This window comes from Podarcis filfolensis, assembly GCF_964270895.1.
Source record: "Podarcis filfolensis genome assembly, chromosome: 7".
Lineage (NCBI taxonomy): Eukaryota > Metazoa > Chordata > Lepidosauria > Squamata > Lacertidae > Podarcis > Podarcis filfolensis.
In genome coordinates, this window is record NC_139603.1 from 17,651,190 (window position 1) to 17,672,690 (window position 21,501).

At 41.4% G+C, this 21,501-nt stretch overlaps 1 long non-coding RNA gene across 1 annotated transcript in view; it reads left to right on the forward strand.

The window, feature by feature from the left end:
* Positions 1-17,345: 17,345 nt before the first annotated feature.
* The window catches only part of LOC310767298, a 36,753-nt gene continuing 32,597 nt past the window's right edge, over positions 17,346-21,501 (forward strand). Inside the window, exon 1 of the long non-coding RNA XR_014550853.1 lies at positions 17,346-17,438. This is a non-coding gene — a long non-coding RNA (uncharacterized lncRNA). The remainder of the gene's footprint in view (positions 17,439-21,501) is intronic.

Genomic DNA, 21,501 nt, shown 5'->3' on the forward strand with positions numbered 1-21,501 from the left:
TCCAGACCTTTCGGATTCCTTTAACGGAATACCCTTGTACCTGGAGGGGAAGGTAATGGCTGCCCCTCACCTCCCCCACATCTCCCTAAGCCAATGCGTAACCGCCAAACCGCTCTTCCCTCGCCAGTCCTGGATGGAGCCTTTAGAAAAGTCCCCTATGCTCAGAGACTTTGCACCTGTCCATTGGGAGAGATAGGAAGCCCAGAACACTTGTTTTTTAGATGTCCCTTTTATGAAGAGGCACGTAGTAAGATCATTGATCCCCTACTGGTGAGGCTTGCCGACCTCCTGCAAAAGCAAAAATTTGACCTTTTGCTGTTAGGCAAAGATCAGAAGATGACCTGGATAGTCGCCAGATTCTGTGAACCTTACAAAGTTGTGACGATTGCTAAGAGGTAGGCGAAAACCAAATGGCCAGAGCCAATCTGCCAGATGGAAAAAAATCCTACCCGGCCCCTGTTCCAAAACAGGTGACCAACTGAAGTCCAGAGCAAGGGCAAAGCAGACACCTAAAACACTAGGGTGGGTGGGTGTTTGGCGGCGTGAAGCCAGGTAAAGCCCCCAGCGACACACCACCTTTTAAAGGCCCCCACAGTCATGCCAGTATTGTTGTCTGGACAGCCAAGTCTTCAGTTCACACTGCCCTGGCTTGTGCCCCAGAGAGATCACTTCATTGCTGCAAAAGCAACACAGAAGACAGCAGTTACGAGTTACCAGTCTCTGCCATCGCTGTGGGTGCAGTGATTCTCCAGTGGTTTGGCTTCACCACTGGTGATGCACTCTGTTATCTTTCAAGGCAGATGGATGCAAAGAACAACAGTTTACATGTAATTCTTCACCAATCTGTTAGTGTGAATGAGTGTGTCAGTTCCTGGAGCAAAGATTGCAGCTGCTGCAATTCTCCCTTGGCCCTTGGTTACATATCATAGTACAGCATCTGTGACCTTCACTCTGAGAATCCACATTAATGGGCACTCTTTAGGTTCAGTCAGTCTACCAGCTACAGTTACACCATCCAGCCCACATTTAACCAGCTTTTCCTCAAGAATATCACGAAGGACTTTGTCAAAAGCCTTACCTAAATCAAGATACACTATGTCCACAACATTCCCCTGATCCACCAAGCTTGTATAACTTGTTTTTGAGAAATCTATGCTGGGTCTTAGTAATCACAGGATTCTTTTTTAAGTGCTCACGGACTATTAATTATGTGTAGTAGGACTTTTCCTGGTGACAACATCAAGCTGACCAGTCGGTAGTTACCTGGGTCTTCTTTTCCTCGCTTTTTGAAGATGGAAGCAACATTTGCCTGCCTCATGTCTGCAGGGACCTCACCTGTTCTCCAATAATTCTGAAGGATTACAGACAGAGGCTCTGAGATTACACCCAGAAGTTCCTTTAGCTTCCTTGGGTGTGCAGCTCATCAGACCCCAGAAATCTGAATTCATTTAAAGTAGCTTGGTGTTCCCTTGCTACCTTTTCTTCTCTATCTTGGGCAGCTCAATCTATGCTTCATTTACTCTGTTATCACCAGTTTGGGCAGTGTTTTCCTTTTGGCTGAAGGCAGAGGCAAAGTAGATGTTGAACAGTTCTACCTTCTCTCTGTCACCCAATAGCATTTCTCCATGCAGAAGACCTACTATTGACTTGTTCGTCCTTTTACTTCTAACATAGCAAAATAAACCTTCATTATTATTTTTAATCTCTCTTGCAAGTGTGAACTCATTCTGAGCTTTGGCCTGCCTGACCTTCTCCCTGCAGCTGTTGGCTACTTATGTGTATTCATTTGTGATTTTCCCATTCTTCCTTTTCTTATACATCTCCTTCCTAACTCGAAGCTCATCTGTAAACTCCTTATGCAGCCACACTGGTTTCTTTAGATGCTTCCCACTTTTCTTTCTTATTGGAATTGTTTGCATTTGTGCCTTCAATATTTCACCTTTAAGATACTTGCATCCCTCTTGAACTCCCTTCTCTGAGTATTTCTCTAACCATGGGATCTCACCCAGAAGTTCTTTAAGCTCTTTGAAATCAGCTTTCTCAAAGGCCAAACTTCATGTCCTACTACACTCAGAATAGTATCAGCCAATGTAGAGAAGATGCACTGGAACTACTCTCACACTTCCCTTTTTTAAATCAATGAATGTTTTACTTTCAAGGAAATATGGTGAGAATAAAGCTGCAGAGATCAGTATTCTTTTGCATTGTGCCTGAAATGCAGTTCAATAATTTTATTTAACTAATTAAAATTGGTGGCATGCTTTACTCTTATACTCAATAAGAAATCTTTTGGCAGGACATAACTGAAGTACACATGCAGTTTTAATTCAGAAATTTTGTATCTCAGCTATGAGTAGGTTAGGAAACAACAATCTGGTCTCTTAAACGTGGGCTTCCTTGAAACAGATTCTTCTTCCAGCAGCTATTTATATCATTTACTCAGGAGTGGATTGAAACATCTGCCTGATTTGTTAATTTCATTTTAATTTACACCAAGGGAAGAATAAGTTGATAAAACTGTGCCCCCTTCCTCTTAGTCTACTTATACTTCCCCATTAGTATGATGAACAAATGAAAAGAGAACAAGAAATTAACCTTAGAGCATAGCACATGAAGCACATCGGTGGAGGTTTTGGAGTACAAAATTAAACAATACACACACACACTTTTCTAGCCTAGATTCACTTAAAATCTCTGCAGGTTTCCACATCAAAGTTTTTCATGGTTGAAGGCCATCGCACTGCAGTGGGCTGAACTATTCAGAAAGGTTACCTAATCTGAGAGAGCCATGTTTTCTTCCCATACTGCCTGTGGGTCACAAGAAGTCTGCGGGGAGGCCATGAGGCGAGGCTGGCATTCATTGAAGCATTGATCTTTCTAGCCTGGTGTCTGATCTGCTCTTATTGGGATTTTCAAAGGAAGATTCATGGGTGTGCTTTGAAATCTTCTGGCTCAAGGAGTTACTGAAGTCTTCTGCCAACTAGGAACAGTGGTCTGGGATCATTGTCTAAAGATGCCTTTCCTCTGTAATAATGATCAAACGATGTTGGATTGTGAAGTTACTTAGAGAGTTTCATTTAGAAACATTTGAGACAAGACTAGATAAGGAGAATAACACGTAGATAAGTACCTATTCTATGCAGGTGGCTGGATTAAGGTATACAAGAGGGATTCATTTTTTCTTATTATTCAGAACTTTAGATAGTGGAATCCTGGTGTCACATCTCCACATATATTTATGTAATAAAAGCAACACCAGACATTTATATGGAAATTTTTAGCATTCAAAGAGTTTCACAGGCATTTTACATTTCCAAATAAAGAAAAAAAATCTGATAAATTTAAGATCAAATGCTGGCATACTTGGAGAGGGATTCAAATTCATTTCCATAGTTTTTTGGATACATTATTGTTGTTGTTGTTTAGTCGTGTCTGACTCTTTGTGACCCCATGGACCAGAGCACACCAGGCACTCCTGTCTTCCACTGCCTCCCACAGCTTGGTCAAACTCATGCTGGTAGCTTCGAGGACACTGTCCAATGAGTGAGCAAATCTGTAAATTGAGCAACCCACATGGCAGATTACCACAAGTGAGTCACTATGATGTCAAACTGCTCAGGCAGAAAACCTTTACCTGGAATAATCTGATTTATTTTCCAGATGTTTTCCCTTCCAGGGCTGACCAGTATATTTATAAGGTATCGTATAAGGATTTATTCATCTATGCATAGGAGCACAGGTTAGATGGAATATGTGTTTCAAATCGGTAATATTTGAATTGGCAGAGAACAGCAAATCTTTCATTTTAAATAACTTTCAATTATGAATAGCAGCATTACTTGTAAAATAAAATAGGATTACCAAAGTCCATCTAATGTATCCTTATAGCTCTCAGAATGCATGTTTGTTTTATGCTTTTATTTAGGTTTTATTTCAACACTTGTTAAAAGAGGGACTTTTTAACAAAAACAAGGCATGCCAGGGAAAATCACCATTTTAAGATTGTTTAGGCCAGGCATCCCCAAACTTGGCCCTCCAGATGTTTTGGGATTACCATTCCCATCATCCCTGACCACTGGTCCTGTTAGCTAAGGATGATGGGAGTTGTAGTCCCAAAACATCTAGAGGGCCAAGTTTGGGGATGCCTGGTTTATGCTATTTTGAGCTTTAACTTGGGTCTAGGTTAACCTTTATTTATGTTTTTTTAATTAGCACCTGCACATTGGGCTGAATCCACCAAAGACCTTAAAGAAACAGAATGACCTACATAAAGAATTATTCCCTTCCTCTTCCCTGCCCCGGTCTTCCTGAATATGCTCCTAAGGGTTGAGTGAATTCCCAAAGGAGATGGGGACAGGGAAGTGATGTTTTATGGGGTCACTTACACAAGGGCTTCATTGGATTAAATTGTAAATGGATACATAAATGGGTATGCAATATGTTTTTTTTAAAAAAAAATTTCATTGATATAAAATTGCTACTGTCCTGACAAGTGTCTCATTGATTCCCCCCCCCTCCATCATGCTTGGCAGGGGGTTGGACTCGATGGCCCTTGTGGTCTCTTCCAACTCTATGATTCTATGATTCATTGTTTATTGACTTTTTGTGCATAGAGGTTGTTACCCATTGCTAGAGGTACCTTATACACACTTTACCTGCTTCCTACTGTGGAGTTTAAATCCAAGGAAATGTTTCATTCATTATTTTTTTCCATATGGAAATAAGTTTGCTTGTGGGGAGGGAAATGCCTGTGGATTATATCTGTGCTGCTCAGTTAAATCCCAAACCTCTTTGTCAAAGTGAGGAAAACCATGTGAATTTGACTGCTCAAATATCTCAGTGGGCCACAAAGGGTTACACTAGGATCAAATATTTTTTTATATGGAAGAGAAGCATGTCACCGTGGAACAACTAATAGATGAAGCTGCCTTGAATTTGTCCTGGTTGCAAAAGCAGAAACTCACCCATACTCCAATAGTTTGGTTTTATTTTTGCTGCTGTTTTATCGTGTATTTTTATAGGTTTATGGGTTACTGCATTGTTTTTTTCCTGATTTTGTGTTATGCTTTATGCTCTTAAAATTTGTACATCACTTGGAACGCCTTATGCATCAGGCAACTAATAAACTGAATCAATAAGAATAATAGCAAAGATTAATATACGGCCAAAGAATTCAGTTTGTGTACCAAAAAATTTAATGGAGTAGTTCCACTACATTTTTTTAAAAAAAATTTAGCTGTCATTTTATAACATCCTCCATGATCCCCTTAAATATCCACCTCCTTTTCTATGCTGCATTAAATTAACTGATAAAAGAAAACATTTTCATATAGCAGCCTGCTTTTGATCTCCCTCCTCCAATTGTTCAGACTTCTACCATGATAAACGCCCAAGCTGCATGCGCTAATTTTTTTACTGTTTTCCCCCCTATTCTGATGTGTTTTATCCTTGAAACTGCCTCTTGCCTTTTCTGTAGCTCTAAGGATATATGTATATCAGCTGGTCTTTTCTTGGGAGTGGCAATTTATATTTGGCAAAAACACAATCCTGCCTTTCCAAAATAGCCATTTGGCAGTTCCTTCTTGCACTCCCACTGCTTCCAGCTACTAAAGTATCCTTATCTGTTGTTATTTATGCAAGCCCCCACTCACCACTTCCCACCAGTCTTTCACTTTTGAGGAAATGGCATTGATTATCATATTCATGGAAGAGAGTAAAAATACAGGTTACCTTTCCAATACCTTAATCTGCAGTAGCTCACACAGTAAAAATGTGGGCATCTCAGTGTCAAAGACTGAGATGAAAAAGAATGTAAGCAGGCATGAATGGAAATATTATAATAGGGAGAATTATTTTTTTCAGACAGTCCCTGGGCTGTTCTAGAAGTTATGGGACATGCACTGATTGGAAATGTTTTCATTTGTGCTGAAAGCAATATCATGTGTAACTGCCCCAATACCATTGTGAACACACATAATTGTGAATTTGCAATGAAAATGACTTCTGAAGGAACCTTCTATTTTACCCCAGTGACTTTGGCTTGTTCTATTGACTCCCTGCAGCCTTTCAAAAAGGCAATAAATCATCTTCAAATATCTTAAGGGCTGTCACATGGAAGAAGGAACAAGCTTGTTTTCTCCTGTTATGGATGGTAGGACTCAAACCAACGGCGTCAAGTTACAAGAAAGGAGATTCGGACTGAACATATGGAAAAACTTTCTGACATTAAGAGCTGTTTGACAGTGGAACAATCTCCCTCGGGAGGTTGTGGACTCTTCTTCATTGGCGTATTTTAAGCAGAGGTTGGATGGCCATCTGTCATGGATGCCTTAGCTGAGATTCTTGCATTGCAGGGGGTTGGACTAGATGACCCTTGGGTCCCTTTCAACTCTAATTCTATAATTTTTTTAAGGATTTGGTCCCCCCCCCAGCACACTTAGCAGAGGTGTTCCCAAATTTCAAGTAAACCAAAATTCCAAGCTGAAATCGAAGATTCCTGCTCACCAGAGGAATTTCATGTTGAGGTTTGTGAGAAAGCCTCTCCTCCTTACAGAGGGAAGGAGTTGTGAGTGGGAGCTGTTTCCCGCGTTGGCAGGGGGCATTTTGGCCCCTGCCCAGCTGTCCTGGCTGCTGTGCCACGCCCCCTGGCAGCCAACTAATCAGGTGGAGGCTTGGGGGCGAGGTTTAGCCGCTCAAATGCAGCCGTGGCAGCGCTTCCCTTTCATTGTGCTGCTGGTTTTTGTCAGAGCTTTGAAGTGGACAATAAGTGAGTTGGCAAGAAGCCAAGTTAAGCAAGGGTAAGTGAGGAAGTCTGCTTGGAGATAGGGAAGCCTAGCAACAGGTGGTGATTGGCTAAAAGTTTTCCCTTATAAGCAGTGTTAACGGAAAAATCCGAGGGCTTCCTTGGACAAAAACAAAGACACCAACCAGGATAACTTGGAGCAAAACAGCAGCCTGTAGGCTTGGCCTTTATTGATTTGTTGCAACAGGGTGCTCCCCTCACCCGCAGGAGAGAGGAGGGACCCAGAAAAATGGTGTGTAAGGGCTTATAAAGACTTTTGAAATTGCCACCCTGTAGATCAAGACCACCCCCAGAAACATCATACATACATCACAGAAGGGGTGTAACCTAAGACTACCCCTCATATACATCATACCTACATCACAAAAAAGGCGGTCTAAACAAATTTGAATGTTGTTTTTCTCCTGTCCTTGTTTATCTCCTGTCTGGCAGGTTACTTGATTGGATTGCCTGGGGAGCTTGGCCAATCTTTTGTAATGATAAATACTTAGTTCCTGGGCCCAGGTCACAGGCTCACACACTATTCAAACACAGACATACCCTTAAGACAGGATTTGTGAAGGAAAAGACAATGGGGAGGCTTTCCCACTTTGACCTTGCAAAGAAAACATTTGCTCAGTTTAGGAATCAAAATGGCTTCAGGTCGGTCTTCCTGTGCTGATCTATGTACGTGTGGTTATGAACATTGCCATATATCTAAGACCTCAAAATTCCTATCACAGCAGCATGGCACAGTAGTTTGGTGTTGGAGTTCAGAGGTTGGTGTGTAGAGTTTGAATCGAGTCTGTGTATATAGTAACTTGTACAAGCTGTGCTATACTCTGTATATAATAAAAGCAAATACAAATCAAGTTACTGCTCAGCATGTTATGTTCCTGGGTCGTCATCCTGGACTACACGGACTAAGCAGCCGGTAGCGGAGAGTTTTTGGTTGAGATCCTTCAACATTTCAATGGGACTGTAAAGGGTTGTAAATAAGTGTTGTGAACTTTCTCAGAAACACCCCCATAACACTTGCTACTCTTCATGCTGTGTGGTTGATGCCATCATTTGCTGACAAGAGACTTGGGACTTAAGAAGTTACTTGAGCCTCAAACGCCAGAACTTTGGAACTTTATCACATTTCCTTGCTCAGCGAGAATGGAGAAATGGAGTGTAAACAATGTAACCTTGCAATGATCATGAGACTTTTCCCTTGTGTGTCAACTGTATGGAACAAATAATCACAGAGGCACTCAACACTGATAGCTGCAGCCTGCTGACCATCTTTGAATGGTTCAGGTAAACAGCAAATGACCTATATTATAATAAATATCCCATTGACCTGAATGGAACAGGTACCCCAGGATCAAAAGAACTATGCAACTGCTTCCACCCAAGGGGACTTTATTTCCTAAAGAGTAACCTGCTCATGGTGAAATCCTTTTGCAGACTTTCAAAGCCTGTTTGCATAAACTCCATTTTTCCTGATTACCTGGTACTTGTCCCTGGTAGAAGAACATTGTGTGGCGAGGCCCTGGCCCCCGCGTTTCCCTTAGATAATAAACACACGGACATGAATGTTTAGGTTAATGGGATAAAATAGGCCACAACTTTCTTGGTTACAGATGTGAGCGGTGTGGCTTAGGCATTGAGTGAAACTGGACTATATCCTGACTCCTGCCTGTCTGCAGGTAGTCTCATAAGGGTAAACCACCAGTAGGGGGAGCCCTATGATATACATCAAATCGGGGCACTCCCAGGGTCCCTGATGGGGTCGTGCCATGGCCCTAACCCATGCCCAGGCTTCAGACAGGAACCACGCTCCCCGGATCCTTTTAAAGCAGCAGTACTCAACCTGTGGGTCCCCAGATGTTGTTGGACTACAGCTCCCATCATCCCTGACGACTGGTCATGCTGGCTAGGAATGATGGGAGTTGTAATCCAACAGCATCTAGGGACCCACAGGTTGAGACACTGCTTTAACGGGATACCCGTAACGAGGTGGGGCAGGTGGAGGCAACAACCTCCCCACCCATGAACAAGGTTTACCCAATGCCTAACCTTACAAAGTTGTGATGTGGCCGGGAGTCCCAATGACACAGGTAGTATCCCTCCACCCACAGTCGGGTTACTGGGAGGCCTGGAGGCCCTCACGCAACGCCACCCCCTGGGGAAGGGGAGGGGACCTGTATAAATTTAAGCATGACTTTAAAAAGCATCACAAAGAACACACCGGGAAAACTAAAGGAAAGAAAACCCAAGGAAAACTAAAAAGGAATGAAAATTGGCTGATCCATCCACCTAACAATAAGGCCAACTGAACTTAAAAGGATTTGTCTCTGCATTGACATGCATAGGTTTATGCTGCTTAATACTAATATTTCATTATTTAAATACTGTAGTGTGCTTTACAGGAAATCAGGGAGAAATTAGGAAAACCAATCTTCCCATGAGTGAAGGGACAAGGCTAGAAGTTTCAAGCTATGCTGAAAGCATTGTTATAACAAGATTGATTTTTTTTACACAAAGCACAGAGAGAGGGAGTGGTGAAAAATTTGCCTCATTGTCTCTTAAAAGGTAGCCTTCGTGGGGATAATGGTGGAATTGTTAGTTTCTGTGTTGAATAGAGTGACACATCATGTAGCGATACGATTAGCGCAGCCACTTGGAAGAGATATTACTGTAAATTCATAATATGGCTAATTTTGCTGGTGTGTTTATAAAGACATGAACAACAAAAACAAGTCAGACGAGGTGTCTTTTGTTTTGTTTTGTTTTGTTTGTATATAGCTTTCTCTTTTTGTTTTTGATGTCTTGCTTGTATTCTTGATGGTAAATTAGTGTGTATATGCACACACAGGCGAGCATGTGTATGTGTCACACACATACACATCAATTGTTCACTATGACCTTTGGGCCACAGTGAAATCAACAACATTCATTCATAATAACTTCAACAACAAAGAAAACATACATTTTATTAGCTGGAATGCACACTACATTCCACTGTAATGTTCTATGGAGGGGGTGGGTTGAGATCCAATCACTTGCTTTTCTCGTCACAAGAAGAGATGGAGTCCAGTTTGTTTGAGAAATGCAAACATGCTTTGTTTTGCAACTATTCATTTTGCCTGGAAGAGAAGAAGACAGTATCATTGTAGTCAAACTTTAAATATTGCTCCTGCTATAGCAAAGTCATCAAACTTTGCATCATTAACTGTTCTGCTTACCTGGCTTTCAATACTAATTATCTGAAATACAGGTGAATCACACTATGTCTTAAAATAGAATTAATGAGCATTCCCATCGAGAATGCAATTGGCTAGATTATTAAACAGCATCTGTGTTCTGTCAATTATGGTAATTTCACTGTTTTAAAGAGCATTTTACATTTCCTGGTGGGAATATAACTGTGCCCAGCATATGTTTATTAAGCCACTTAGCAAACAGAGCTTTATTAATGAATCTTCAAGTTAAACTATTCCATTCTGTACTTTTTAATTAGAGACTGTAAGTCATAGTATATGCGTAAAGTGAATGGCCATAGATGTACTGAGTAAACACAGATACTTTTGATAACATTACTCTGTTACGTAGTAACTTAATTGAATATATGATAGGTATCATCATAATGGATAATGGGCTGTAACCTAGTAATGTGAATTTTGTGTATGATACTGCACCTCTTAGCTAACTAGAAACATGTAGCGGAATAAGCATTCAACAACAAAAGTCTCTCTTTAGCTTTAACTGATGAAGCTTTCCTAATAAGGCCTCTGAGAATTGGCTCACACAAACAAACAATGCTTATTTTCTCCACATGATCATTTAGTCAAGTTAGAGTTACCGCTGAATATTGTCTAAAGTGAAATTCAAGGTTAATTAGCAGATGAAGATGACCATTTGGGGAAGGCATTACCTTCACTGAATTTATATTCCAGCCCGAATGTGACTATTTCTCACATTCACCTATGTCTGACCAATTCAGTTATTTGAGTGGTTATTGTTATCAAGAAATGACCTGTATGCATGCCAAGGGGGGGGGGGAGTTTGTAGAGGAAGAGGATTGAGACCAGGTGAATTTGTAGAGACTTGGAGTTTGACTGTAAAAAAATTTACCACTTCCATGGTGTTCCCCCCACTTTACCCCTCTTCTTGGTGCATGAGAAATCTCTAAGTGCTCTAAGTGTTCTTAAACCAAAATCATTGAGGCTTCTTAATTTAGAATTCTAACTAATATATTTGGGTTTGGATTCTGGAAACCTAGACTGTAAGAAATCTCTCAGCTCTGAAGCTCACTGGGTGGCCTTGGGGAAATTCCTATCTGTCAGCATGCCTTGCCTTGGAGGGCTATTGTATTCAAGTGAGGGGTGGAAAGGTAGTTAATAAGTAAATAAATATTTGCTCATCTCCAGGCTCTTGAAAGGAAAGCAGGTTGGGGAATGAGAACTCTTTACTTCCGCCGATAGTTTTCCATTACCTAACTCTTCAGCTGGGTAATTGTTCAGGGGCCAGTAAGCAAATTTCACAATCCCTTGAAGTAAATTAGAAACAGAAAAGTAATTCTCTACAAGTGCTGCAATAATGCTATGCCATCCATCTATTTTTTTTTAAATGGATAAGGTTGTTTTCATAAGGATTCTTTACAGCATAACCAGTTATTTTCAGATTTAAATGTTAAGACTGTGGGACAAGTCTGCGTGACACAGCAGATGAGTGATCAGGATCTCTCTCTTTGACTGCTTTTGTTGAAATTGAATACAGTGGCACAGGTATGGAATTATGATGGGGATAGTAGTGATGTGGCAAAGGATATGTAACCCTTTCCCCCAACCTAAATGGCCCTCTAAATTATCATCCCCAGAGGGGAACAAAGATAAATATGTCTACCTTCATTCCCTCCCTCTTGGGGGACTGAAAAAATCACTTTAGGGAGGTGATTTAGATTGTGCACAGGAGGAATGAATTAATTGACTTCTCCCCAGCACTTCTTTTCTCACCAAACTAGCAACCCTGTGCAGGGTGGGGAACCTTCAGGTTGTAAGCCAATCTTGATCCACAGGAGAGTATGATTTGGGAGAAGACTATTGCTTGGAGGATCAGTGGTTTCCACCTTTATATACCCCAGATGTGGACCAGAGCATAAGGTAAAGGGACCCCTGACCATTAGGTCCAGTCGTGTCCAACTCTGGGGTTGCGACACTTATCTCACTTTATTGGCGGAGGGAGCCGGCGTACAGCTTCCGGGTCATGTGGCCAGCATGACTAAGCCACTTCTGACGAACCAGAGCAGTGCACGGAAACACCGTTTACCTTCCCGCCAGAGTGGTACCTATTTATCTACTTGCATTTTGATATGCTTTCGAACTGCTAGGTTGGCAGGAGGAGGGACCGAACAATGGGCGCTCACCCCGTCACAGGGATTCGAACCACCGACCTTCTGATCGGCAAGTCCTAGGCTCTGTGGTTTAACCCACAGCGCCACCCGCGTCCCTTACGGACCAGAGCATAGCCAGTTTTAAATTTGGTCTGCCCTTGGAGCCCCACCCTCTGGGAGGCTACCAATTAAGATTCTGGTAGCTTCCTGCTCTGACCTCCAGCGCTGCCCTAGAGCCACAGAGACTGCCCTTGGTAAGTGACTTTGAGAACCAGCAGTGGTGAACCACAGGCTCACAAGTTATCTAGATTATCAGAGGGAAGGATACAAAATCGGTCCCCACCATGATAACCAACTTGGTACGTGCAAGGAGGTTTGCTTTAACATGGGCGTGAGCATTTAAACAAGCGGCTTCTCCCAACAGCAGCCTAAATGGTGTAGCCCAACAATAGTTGCACCTCATGGTTACTCCAATAAGGATTTTCTTCTGGCCTGTGCTCCAATGTGCCCTGTTGTTGCTACACTACAGTGGTACCTCGGGTTAAGAACTTAATTCGTTCCGGAGGTCCGTTCTTAACCTGAAACTGTTCTTAACCTGAGGTGCCACTTTAGCTAATGGGGCCTCCCAATGCCGCCGTGCCGCCACCGTGCGATTTCTGTTCTCATCCTGAAGCAAAGTTCTTAACCCGAGGTACTATTTCTGGGTTAGCGGAGTCTGTAACCCGAGGTACCACTGTCCTGGGATTATAATAGCAGAACTCCCTCCACCCTCCTATCTTATTAATGACTATTGTTCTGTGCACATTGCTGTAAGTATTTCCTTGCGGCGGAATGCGGGTGGCGCTGTGGTCTAAACCACTAAGCCTCTTGGGCTTGCTGATCAGAAGGTAGGCGGTTTGAATCCCCGTAACGGGGTGAGCTTCTGTTGCTCTGTCCCAGCTCCTGCCAACCCAGCAGTTCAAAAGCACACCAGTGCAAGTAGATAAATAGGCACCGCTATGACGGGAAGGTAAACTGCATTTTTGTGTGGTCTGGTTTCCATCACAGTGTTCTGTTGCACCAGAAGTGGTTAGTAATGCTGGCCACATGACCCGGAAAGCTGTCTGTGGACAAACGCTGGCTCCAACCCCATAGTCACCTTTGACTGGCCTTAACCATCCAGGCATCCTTTACTTTTTTTCTTTTTGCCTAAGTAAACATAGGTCTTTAATGTGCTGTTGAAAATTTGCACACAAGTCAAACGCTTTTTCTATTCTTTTTGTTTTGCTTCAGGGAAATGAATGGTTAATCATTTATTTGTGCTTTATGGACCTAGGAAATAATTCCTGCACCCAACATTACAATTTAATTAAATGGCATATAAAACAAAGATTGTGAAATTAATGGGATTCCACTAAGAAGCTTGGTTAATCAAATGCCTTATTAATGCCATGGTTCTGTATATGTTTGTGTATATATGGCTTGCTTTTTATTTAGTGAAATAAGCAATTTAATGGTTTCCTTGATGATGGGAATATCATTTGCTTTGTTATCTCCAATCATATTCCCCTAGAAGTGATTTCAAGACTATTTCATTAATAGTGCTTCAAATTTATTTCCCCCGTGTTGTGGTATTTTCTATAACAAAAATAGCCTGATCTTCCTTTAGGCTAAACAGGAGATAAAGATTGTTCCCACCAAAATCTATTAGAGGTACCCAAAAGATACAAAGTAAATTTATTATGATAAACAATGTACATTGTATACAATATATGCATCTTGCCCTTTCCTACATTTTCTCCTTGGTATTCGCCTGGGAGCAAAAGTATATATTTAGATTAGCATTGGTATATTCTGTATCACACCTGCACTATTTCTGGCCCACCAATATATTTCGGACGAGTGCTACTTTGTATGAATTCTGGTATTTTCCATATCAGACCTGCACTATTTGTGATCCACCATGTCAACTGCAATCTAACAGCCTCATATGACACGTCACTGGGTGACTATTTCATTTCCACTCAAATGAGTTTTCTCTTTTTCCTTTCTCAGTTGGGCTGGACATTTAAGCATAAAAAGGGAACTGTACCACTGAGAAAGTAGCTACAAATTTGCATGTACTAATTGATATTTATATATGCAAATTTAGAAACAATTGCCAGAATTTAAATGGAAGCTAATTAATTTCCCATCCAAATGCCCCAGATAGGTCTTCAGTTAGTTTGTACCCCAGCACCAGATCACTCCCAGTCTCTTAGTTGGAGGTAAATTGATTAAAGAGAAACTATTTAGCACTCCGATACTGCTCCGAAATATTTTCCCCTTCAGTTAATTATCCTTACTCATGAGCCACTTTTAACCCCCTCTTATAATTTTTTGTTTTTTAAAAATAAGATGCCTACATTTGTGATTCTGTTTTTCTTTGTGTATGTGTACGTTTGGGGGGTGGGGTATTATAATGAGAAGGCATGGCTTTTCTTTTTAATAAGTTTGACCAGCTATAGGTCAGCTGCCTCTGTCAGCCTGCTGCCAAGCTGTGAGCTGGAACCCAAGAAACCTCTGGAAAATGAGAACACGTGATGCCATAATAGTGTTTCTATTTTCAGGGATGTTGCTTGTCAAAAAAAAAAAAAAAGGCTGAAAGCAAATATCTGATCATTCCATTACTACCAAGTATGCTTGGTGGTCATTTAACTGCTTTGGGGAGGGGGTGTTTTCCCCAAGCTTCTTAACTGATTTTTGCAATATCTGGGTCTCCCTGAACATGCTAATGGTTTCTACTTTTTCCCTTCTGGCAAATTATCTTTTGGCACTCAGCCTCTGTGTTTGTGGTGTGCTCTTGTAATTCTCTGGGCTATCCAATTATTACTCTGATTCATTCCTTTTAGAAATGTGATAAATGACAGATGGGTCAAAGTTTGGGATGCTCACACCGCACCGCTCCTTCTAGCAAGAGGCAAAGTGAGGTGATCACATCGGGCAGCAGAATCCACAAGGGCAGCTGATCTGGCTTCCAAGGAATGCATTCCTTACTCTTGCTGCTGCCAGCAGAGTGGCTACAATGGCTATGGTGTGCTCCTTGGAGACCTGATCTGCTCCCTCCTTGGCAGCCCTCATCACACCACCTCTACAGCAGCCTCTCGGGGAATAGGAGGCACCATTGGTCTCCACCTTCAAGACAGGAAGCCCGGGGTGCTGTCCTCTAGGCTCTACTGGTTTCTACACCCACCTTGTATGCTTCAGAGTGAGCCCCCTTTCCCCCCCACAACAGCCTTTGAGCCCCACTGAATCCATTGTTGTTGTTTAGTCGTTTAGTTATGTCCGACTCTTCGTGACCCCATGGACCAGAGCACGCCAGGCACTCCTGTCTTCCACTGCCTCCCACAGTTTGGTCAAACTCATGCTGGTAGCTTTGAGAACACTGTCCAACCATCTCATCCTCTGTCGTCCCCTTCTCCTTGTGCCCTCCATCTTTCCCAACATCAGGGTCTTTTCTAGGGAGTCTTCTCTTCTCACGAGGTGGCCAAAGTATTGGAGCCTCAGCCTCAGGATCTGTCCTTCCAGTGAGCGCTCAGGGCTGATTTCCTTAAGAATGGATAGGTTTGATCTTCTTGCAGTCCACAGGACTCTCAAGAGTCTCCTCCAGCACCATAATTCAAAAGCATCAATTCTTCGGCGATCAGCCTTCTTTATGGTCCAGCTCTCACTTCCATACATCACTACTGGGAAAACCATAGCTGAATCCATTAGGTAAGGTTGATTAATTTCCCACCTTGTTCCTGATGTTATCGTCACTCAATCCATTGTTCCCAATGCAGATTTCTAGTCTAATGTCTCTTTATACTCATGGCATGATATAGAGAGATAAGCCATAATGTAAGTTTGGATTCACACACACCTCTTCACAAGATCTTTATTTCCCCCTTGTTCCCGATGTAGTTCTTCACTCTTGCCTTGTTCCTGATGCAGATCTTTATTCCCCCTTTGTTCCTAATTTAGGCCTTCACGCACCCCTTCTTCCCTGGTGGGGAGGCTGCTATTTTGTGGTTCGCCTCAGGTGCCAAAATGTCTTGGCCTGTTCCTGGTTCAATGTAGTGGTTCAAAATCAAACAGTATAAGAATGAACATTTATTTTTCATGCTGGGTGGTATTCACAATAAAGAAGCAGTCCCCCCCCCCCACAAGAGAGTAGCACAATTTTAAAACAAAAGATTGACAGAAGGACATCACGATTATAAAGCATTTTATGCAGCTCTCCCTTTTCTTTACTAGTATAGTTCAGCTTATTACATTGCAAATTCTTCTGAACAAATGAGAGTCTTAGCCCTTGTTCCTGGGGAGAGAAGTAGTAATACTTTGATGTTGCTTCCAAATATAGAAATTACTTCTGTTTTAAAATGCAGATGAGATTCCTTTCTTTCTTCCCCTGCCTTGCTACAGACTCTGCCTGTCATAATTGAAATTTGAATATGACTCATTCTTAAACTTGAAGGGTGTTTGGGTGGGGAAGAAAGTAACAGAAGAAGCAAATAATTAAAAGAGCTCTCTGGAGAGATGCTATGCTCGCAAATTAAATATTGTTTGAGTTATGCTTGAAGAAAGAAAAGGAGAAGTTTTAAGGATGGAATAATAACAAGGGATGAGAGAATGGTAGTTCCTGGTGCAAATAATCACAATGGAGTGAAGACAGATGTGCGGAATAGTAAAACACATTTTGTTTTACAAGTATGGTGTAAAATTTTGTTATACATACACTTGTTATAACTTTTCTTTCTGATGCATCCAAACCAGCAAGCACTGGATCACTAAATCGTTTCCCATGCCAAAGAAATGTTTAATCTACAGTTTACCCCAATCTCCTGTGCATGAAGTATGATAACATTTGGAAAGAGTTTATATAGAATGTAGTAGGCTATTAACATCTACACAAGTACAATGGAACCTTGGCTTTTGAACATCTCTGCTGCTGAACATTTCAGAAGCCGAACACAGAAAACCCGGAAGTCAGACGACTGATGAATGGTTAGACACTCTAATGAAGGGTTAGACACCATTCTGGCACCACATTCATAGCTGTAGATCCTGGGTTCAAGCTTTTCAGACAGGGGAAATGCAAAGCTTGAGAAAAACCAGGATACAGGTCCCAAGCTACTGAATATTTTCTTGACTTTTCCACTTTTCCACAATGTTTTACAGAGAACATCTGATAATACTGAATGACACCTTAGAGCAGAATGAGGAAAGGGCCATGGGTTTCCACAATGACCAGCTGCTATACTGCCATCCTCAGTGACGGTAAGCAAGCAATCTTGATTTTGAAAGGCTTTGAATGTTAAAGTGTGTCAGTGGCTAAACATTCCTCTGTATTTCTCTACTTGTGCGTTTTTAATGAGGAGCTCTGAGGATAATTGTCTATTTAATTCCCTATACTTATGTTTCTTTGAATGAAATGGTAACTTCTGAATTATGTTGATGAAAGTCAATATTTATCAAGTGCAGCTCGTCTATACATATTACAGGTCTAGTAACTGCCAGAGAAACTATTTGTCAAAACCTAAAGATGCAATGACAACACAACAGCTTAATTATTAATTGTTCAAGAAGACATTGTTAGTTTTCATCATTTTTTATGAATCTAAAATGATTTGAGGTTCCTTCTCTTTTTGAATCACTCAAGGAAATGTGTGCTCACACATTGCATAATATCAGACTTCACAGAGACATTACAGAAAATCACTGGGTGGCCTACCTATCTCTGCAGAGTTGTTATTAGTGTGGAAACTCATGGCACTGCCACAGTGATGAGCCTTAAGGCAGCTTTCAGGTTCTGAAATGTTTCAGGTTCTGAAATTTTAACACTGCAACGTTGACTCCTGCTCAGTCTCAGTCCAATCACCACCCTCCTCTTCCCTCCCCAGCCAACATGCTCTTCCTCCTGTCTTCCTACCGTTTAAAATTCCAGTGGCAGCACCAGTGACTTCTTCACTGCCTCCTGGTCTCTGGGAATGTTTGAGCCACTCCTGCTGTTTGCAGTGGACAGTTTGAAAAATGTTCAAAACTTCATTACTTAAAAAAAGAATTTTTAAAAAAGAATTTAGAAGTCCTTTCTAGACGTTGTGGCAAATAGCAGGCAGTTTTTTTCTTATCACCTCACGCAGGATGCCTGAGGGGGGGGGGAAAGACCCACAACACTGTCTCAGAAATTAGGTTTCAGGTGAGGCAGCAGGGAAGTAGAAGTGTTTGGCTAGGTGGCTGTCATGGCAAATGGAAGCTATATCTGGTGGATAAGTGATTGAATGGGTGGCAAGTTGAGCCAGTGAGCCCTCAGCCAGTGCCTGACTAGGCTTGTTAAGTATAATTGGTTTAATTGACACAACAATGGAAAATGTGTGTGCTTACTGATGATGGTTTAATATGGGGAAATTCCATTGCAGCATAATGTGGGACTTTAAGCTCCTAAATGACTTAATGATTAACTGTTGATTGCTTTCTACTCTCATCTCAGTGTAACCTTTGGTCATGTGATGAGGGTCTTGAGTTGCAAATTTGCCATCTTGGAAAGGTGGTGGTTAGAGTCTTTTGTTCTTTCAGATTCTGTGGAGTAATAGACATGTGAAAGACTCTCCTGAAGGGAGAGAAAACAGCTCCAGGAGAAATGGAGGCTGTAGGAATAGAGAGACCTTTGCTTATACTGTAGGTCTGTTTGGCTAGTTTTGTTTTCCCCAAAACTCCATGGAGTAAGTATGTAAATGAAGCTCTCCAGATAAACAGCTCCAGGTTAAAGGGGCTGAAATGCAGGCAATGAAACCTGAGGGGGGGGGCTATGTTTGTCAGCTCTAATTATAAGTATTTTATTTCTAAGATGCTGGGCCTGTGCTGGACAGTGCAAGGCATTGTATGGATGTATCTTTGATGCTTTTGTTCTGCAAGTAAACTTTCGAATTAAAGTTATGGACCTTAGTAATGTTTTTATTCCAAAAGGACTCAGTTTTTATGCATCCATTTGTTTCAAACTATACGATATCAATATCTGGCAGCACCAGAACCAGAAGTAAGTGGGGGCACCTACTTTCTCTCTTTTTGTACCAGTTCCCATCATTTATCTCTTTCTTCTTTTCCACTCTTTGCAGGGTAGAGATCCTTCTAGCCAGAAGTCTGAACTTTTCACTTTCAGAGGGCTTTTCAAATTAGGGAAAGGGCTGCATGAAAGTAGGCTGAGGGTTACGGACTGCCTGTCTTTGCCCTGAAGGGTTGTAGATGTAAGGAACCCTTTTATTCCTTCAATTGCTGATCAAAGCATAGAGTAGGCAGAATGACAGCATGCCATTTTGCTTCAGCAAATGAATTGGAGAACTATAATGAGAATTTGGATATATCCTTTGGCTGCTGGTTTATCTCTGGCTTGAAGGAACAGAATGCTGGATTAAATGGCTTAATCAAATGAATATGTTCTCAATGCGGTTGGGTGTTCTAAGCAAGAGAGCTGGTTTTGAGGCAAGGAAAAGAAAGTACAAGTGGGTTCACTTTCTCTTCCAATTCTTATTTTGAGCATCCCAGGCCAATCCCATTTATCTCTCCTCTACCACATGTGAAGATGTTTGTGCTCCAGATGCAGAGTTAGACGTGTGTATATCTGCAGTTATTTGTTTAATGGTTCAAAATGGCCCTGCTGTAACACATTCATTCCTAGCAATCTACTAGACATCATAGCTAACAGAAGACATCATACCTAACAGAAATTTCCATACAGTCAAATAATATATGGGCAAAGTCCTGTGCCCCGTGGCAATGGCAATTTCTTATTCAGTGCTGTAGTGAAAAATGGAAGCTTCTAACAGGATATGTCCTGACTCTTGAGAAGAAGTATTTGTGATAATGGTATCTTCATTCTGTATTTTCTTGTTCCACAATGACCAGGAGTGCAATAACATTATTCCAAGCCTTACTTGGAATGTGAAATATTGACTTCAGCCATTGACATTATAATGATAGATGAAGACTTTGAAGTAGAGTACCTACACAGTTAGCTATGAGCTACTTATTGCAATAACCATTGAGCTGTGTTGGACACTCATATCATTCTTAGATATAACTACAAGGAACAAAAATTTCTTCTCCACTTGAAAATTCAATTTTCCCAATAAAACTTTGCTCAGTAATAACTTGAGAAGTATGATTGCAATAGGAAGCCTCATCATCATTCTGTATTGATTTATGCAGAGGGCTGTGAGATTAATGTTTACTGTAGTAGAAATGAAATCCAGATGAGTCATTATATTGTTTATCTTGTTCTTGCCTTGGTCTTATTAATGCTGGGGGAGTGGGGAAGAAATGCATTTTTGACAGGAGCTTGGAGGAATACATTTATATTTAAGAGCAGAGTATTAAGATCTGGTTAATAATCTTATTTTGTAAAGTGCATCCCTGACAAAACTGATAAGAATAACTAAAGGGAAGAAGTCTGAATTGCCCCAGTGATCTTTGGTGTTTTAATTGGTTGCAAAGTTGTATAAGTAACTGGGGCTGAGCCAACAAGTCACCCCACAGAAATAGTGAGGATAAATTTGGAGGTGTTTGGATTTGAAAGCTTCCTTCCAAACCCCAGAATACCTTTGAAGTCAATGTTTTATATGACTGAAGTCTGATGCACAACTGAGATGCTCAGTTTAAAACATAAATTTGATTACATACATTGGGATCAGCAGGGGCAAGGGGAATGATTAACCCCCACCCCCATGGTGTCCCTAATGGATGACATTTGTGCAAATTGGGGAAATTAAGAACTGCATTTGAATACAATTTTCAAGAAGAATAAAAGTCAATATTTTGTGTCCCTGAGAGCAGGGGGCCTGTTCTCCACTGACAGGGATGCCCTAGTGGCATGCCATGCATCACTGTGAGCAGAGATGCATTAAGCCTTCAAGGCGTACCAGAAATATATGGACCATCATGCCATGCATGTATAGCTATTCCTACAAGGTGTGACCAGAAAGTTGGGTGAATGGTCACAGAAATCAGACAGTGAGAAATATTCAAACCTATATACGTTACAAGTCTTCAAAGTAGGCCCCCCTCTGATACAATGCACCATTGACAACGTTCGCAGAACTGTTGGAAACTTCCGGAGAAGTCCTTTTTTCGTACTGCTTTCAGTTCCCTTGTCACAGCAGCTTGAACGTGTGGAATGTTGGAAAATCTGTGCCCTTTCAGTGCAGATTTCAGTTTTGGAAAAAGAAAGAAATCTGGTGGGGCCAGATCAGGAAAATATGGAGGGTGGGACAACTCAGTAACCTCAGTAGCAATTTCATGCGGAATATGCAATTATTCCGCCCTCATTCAGATGGACAAATGCGAATTC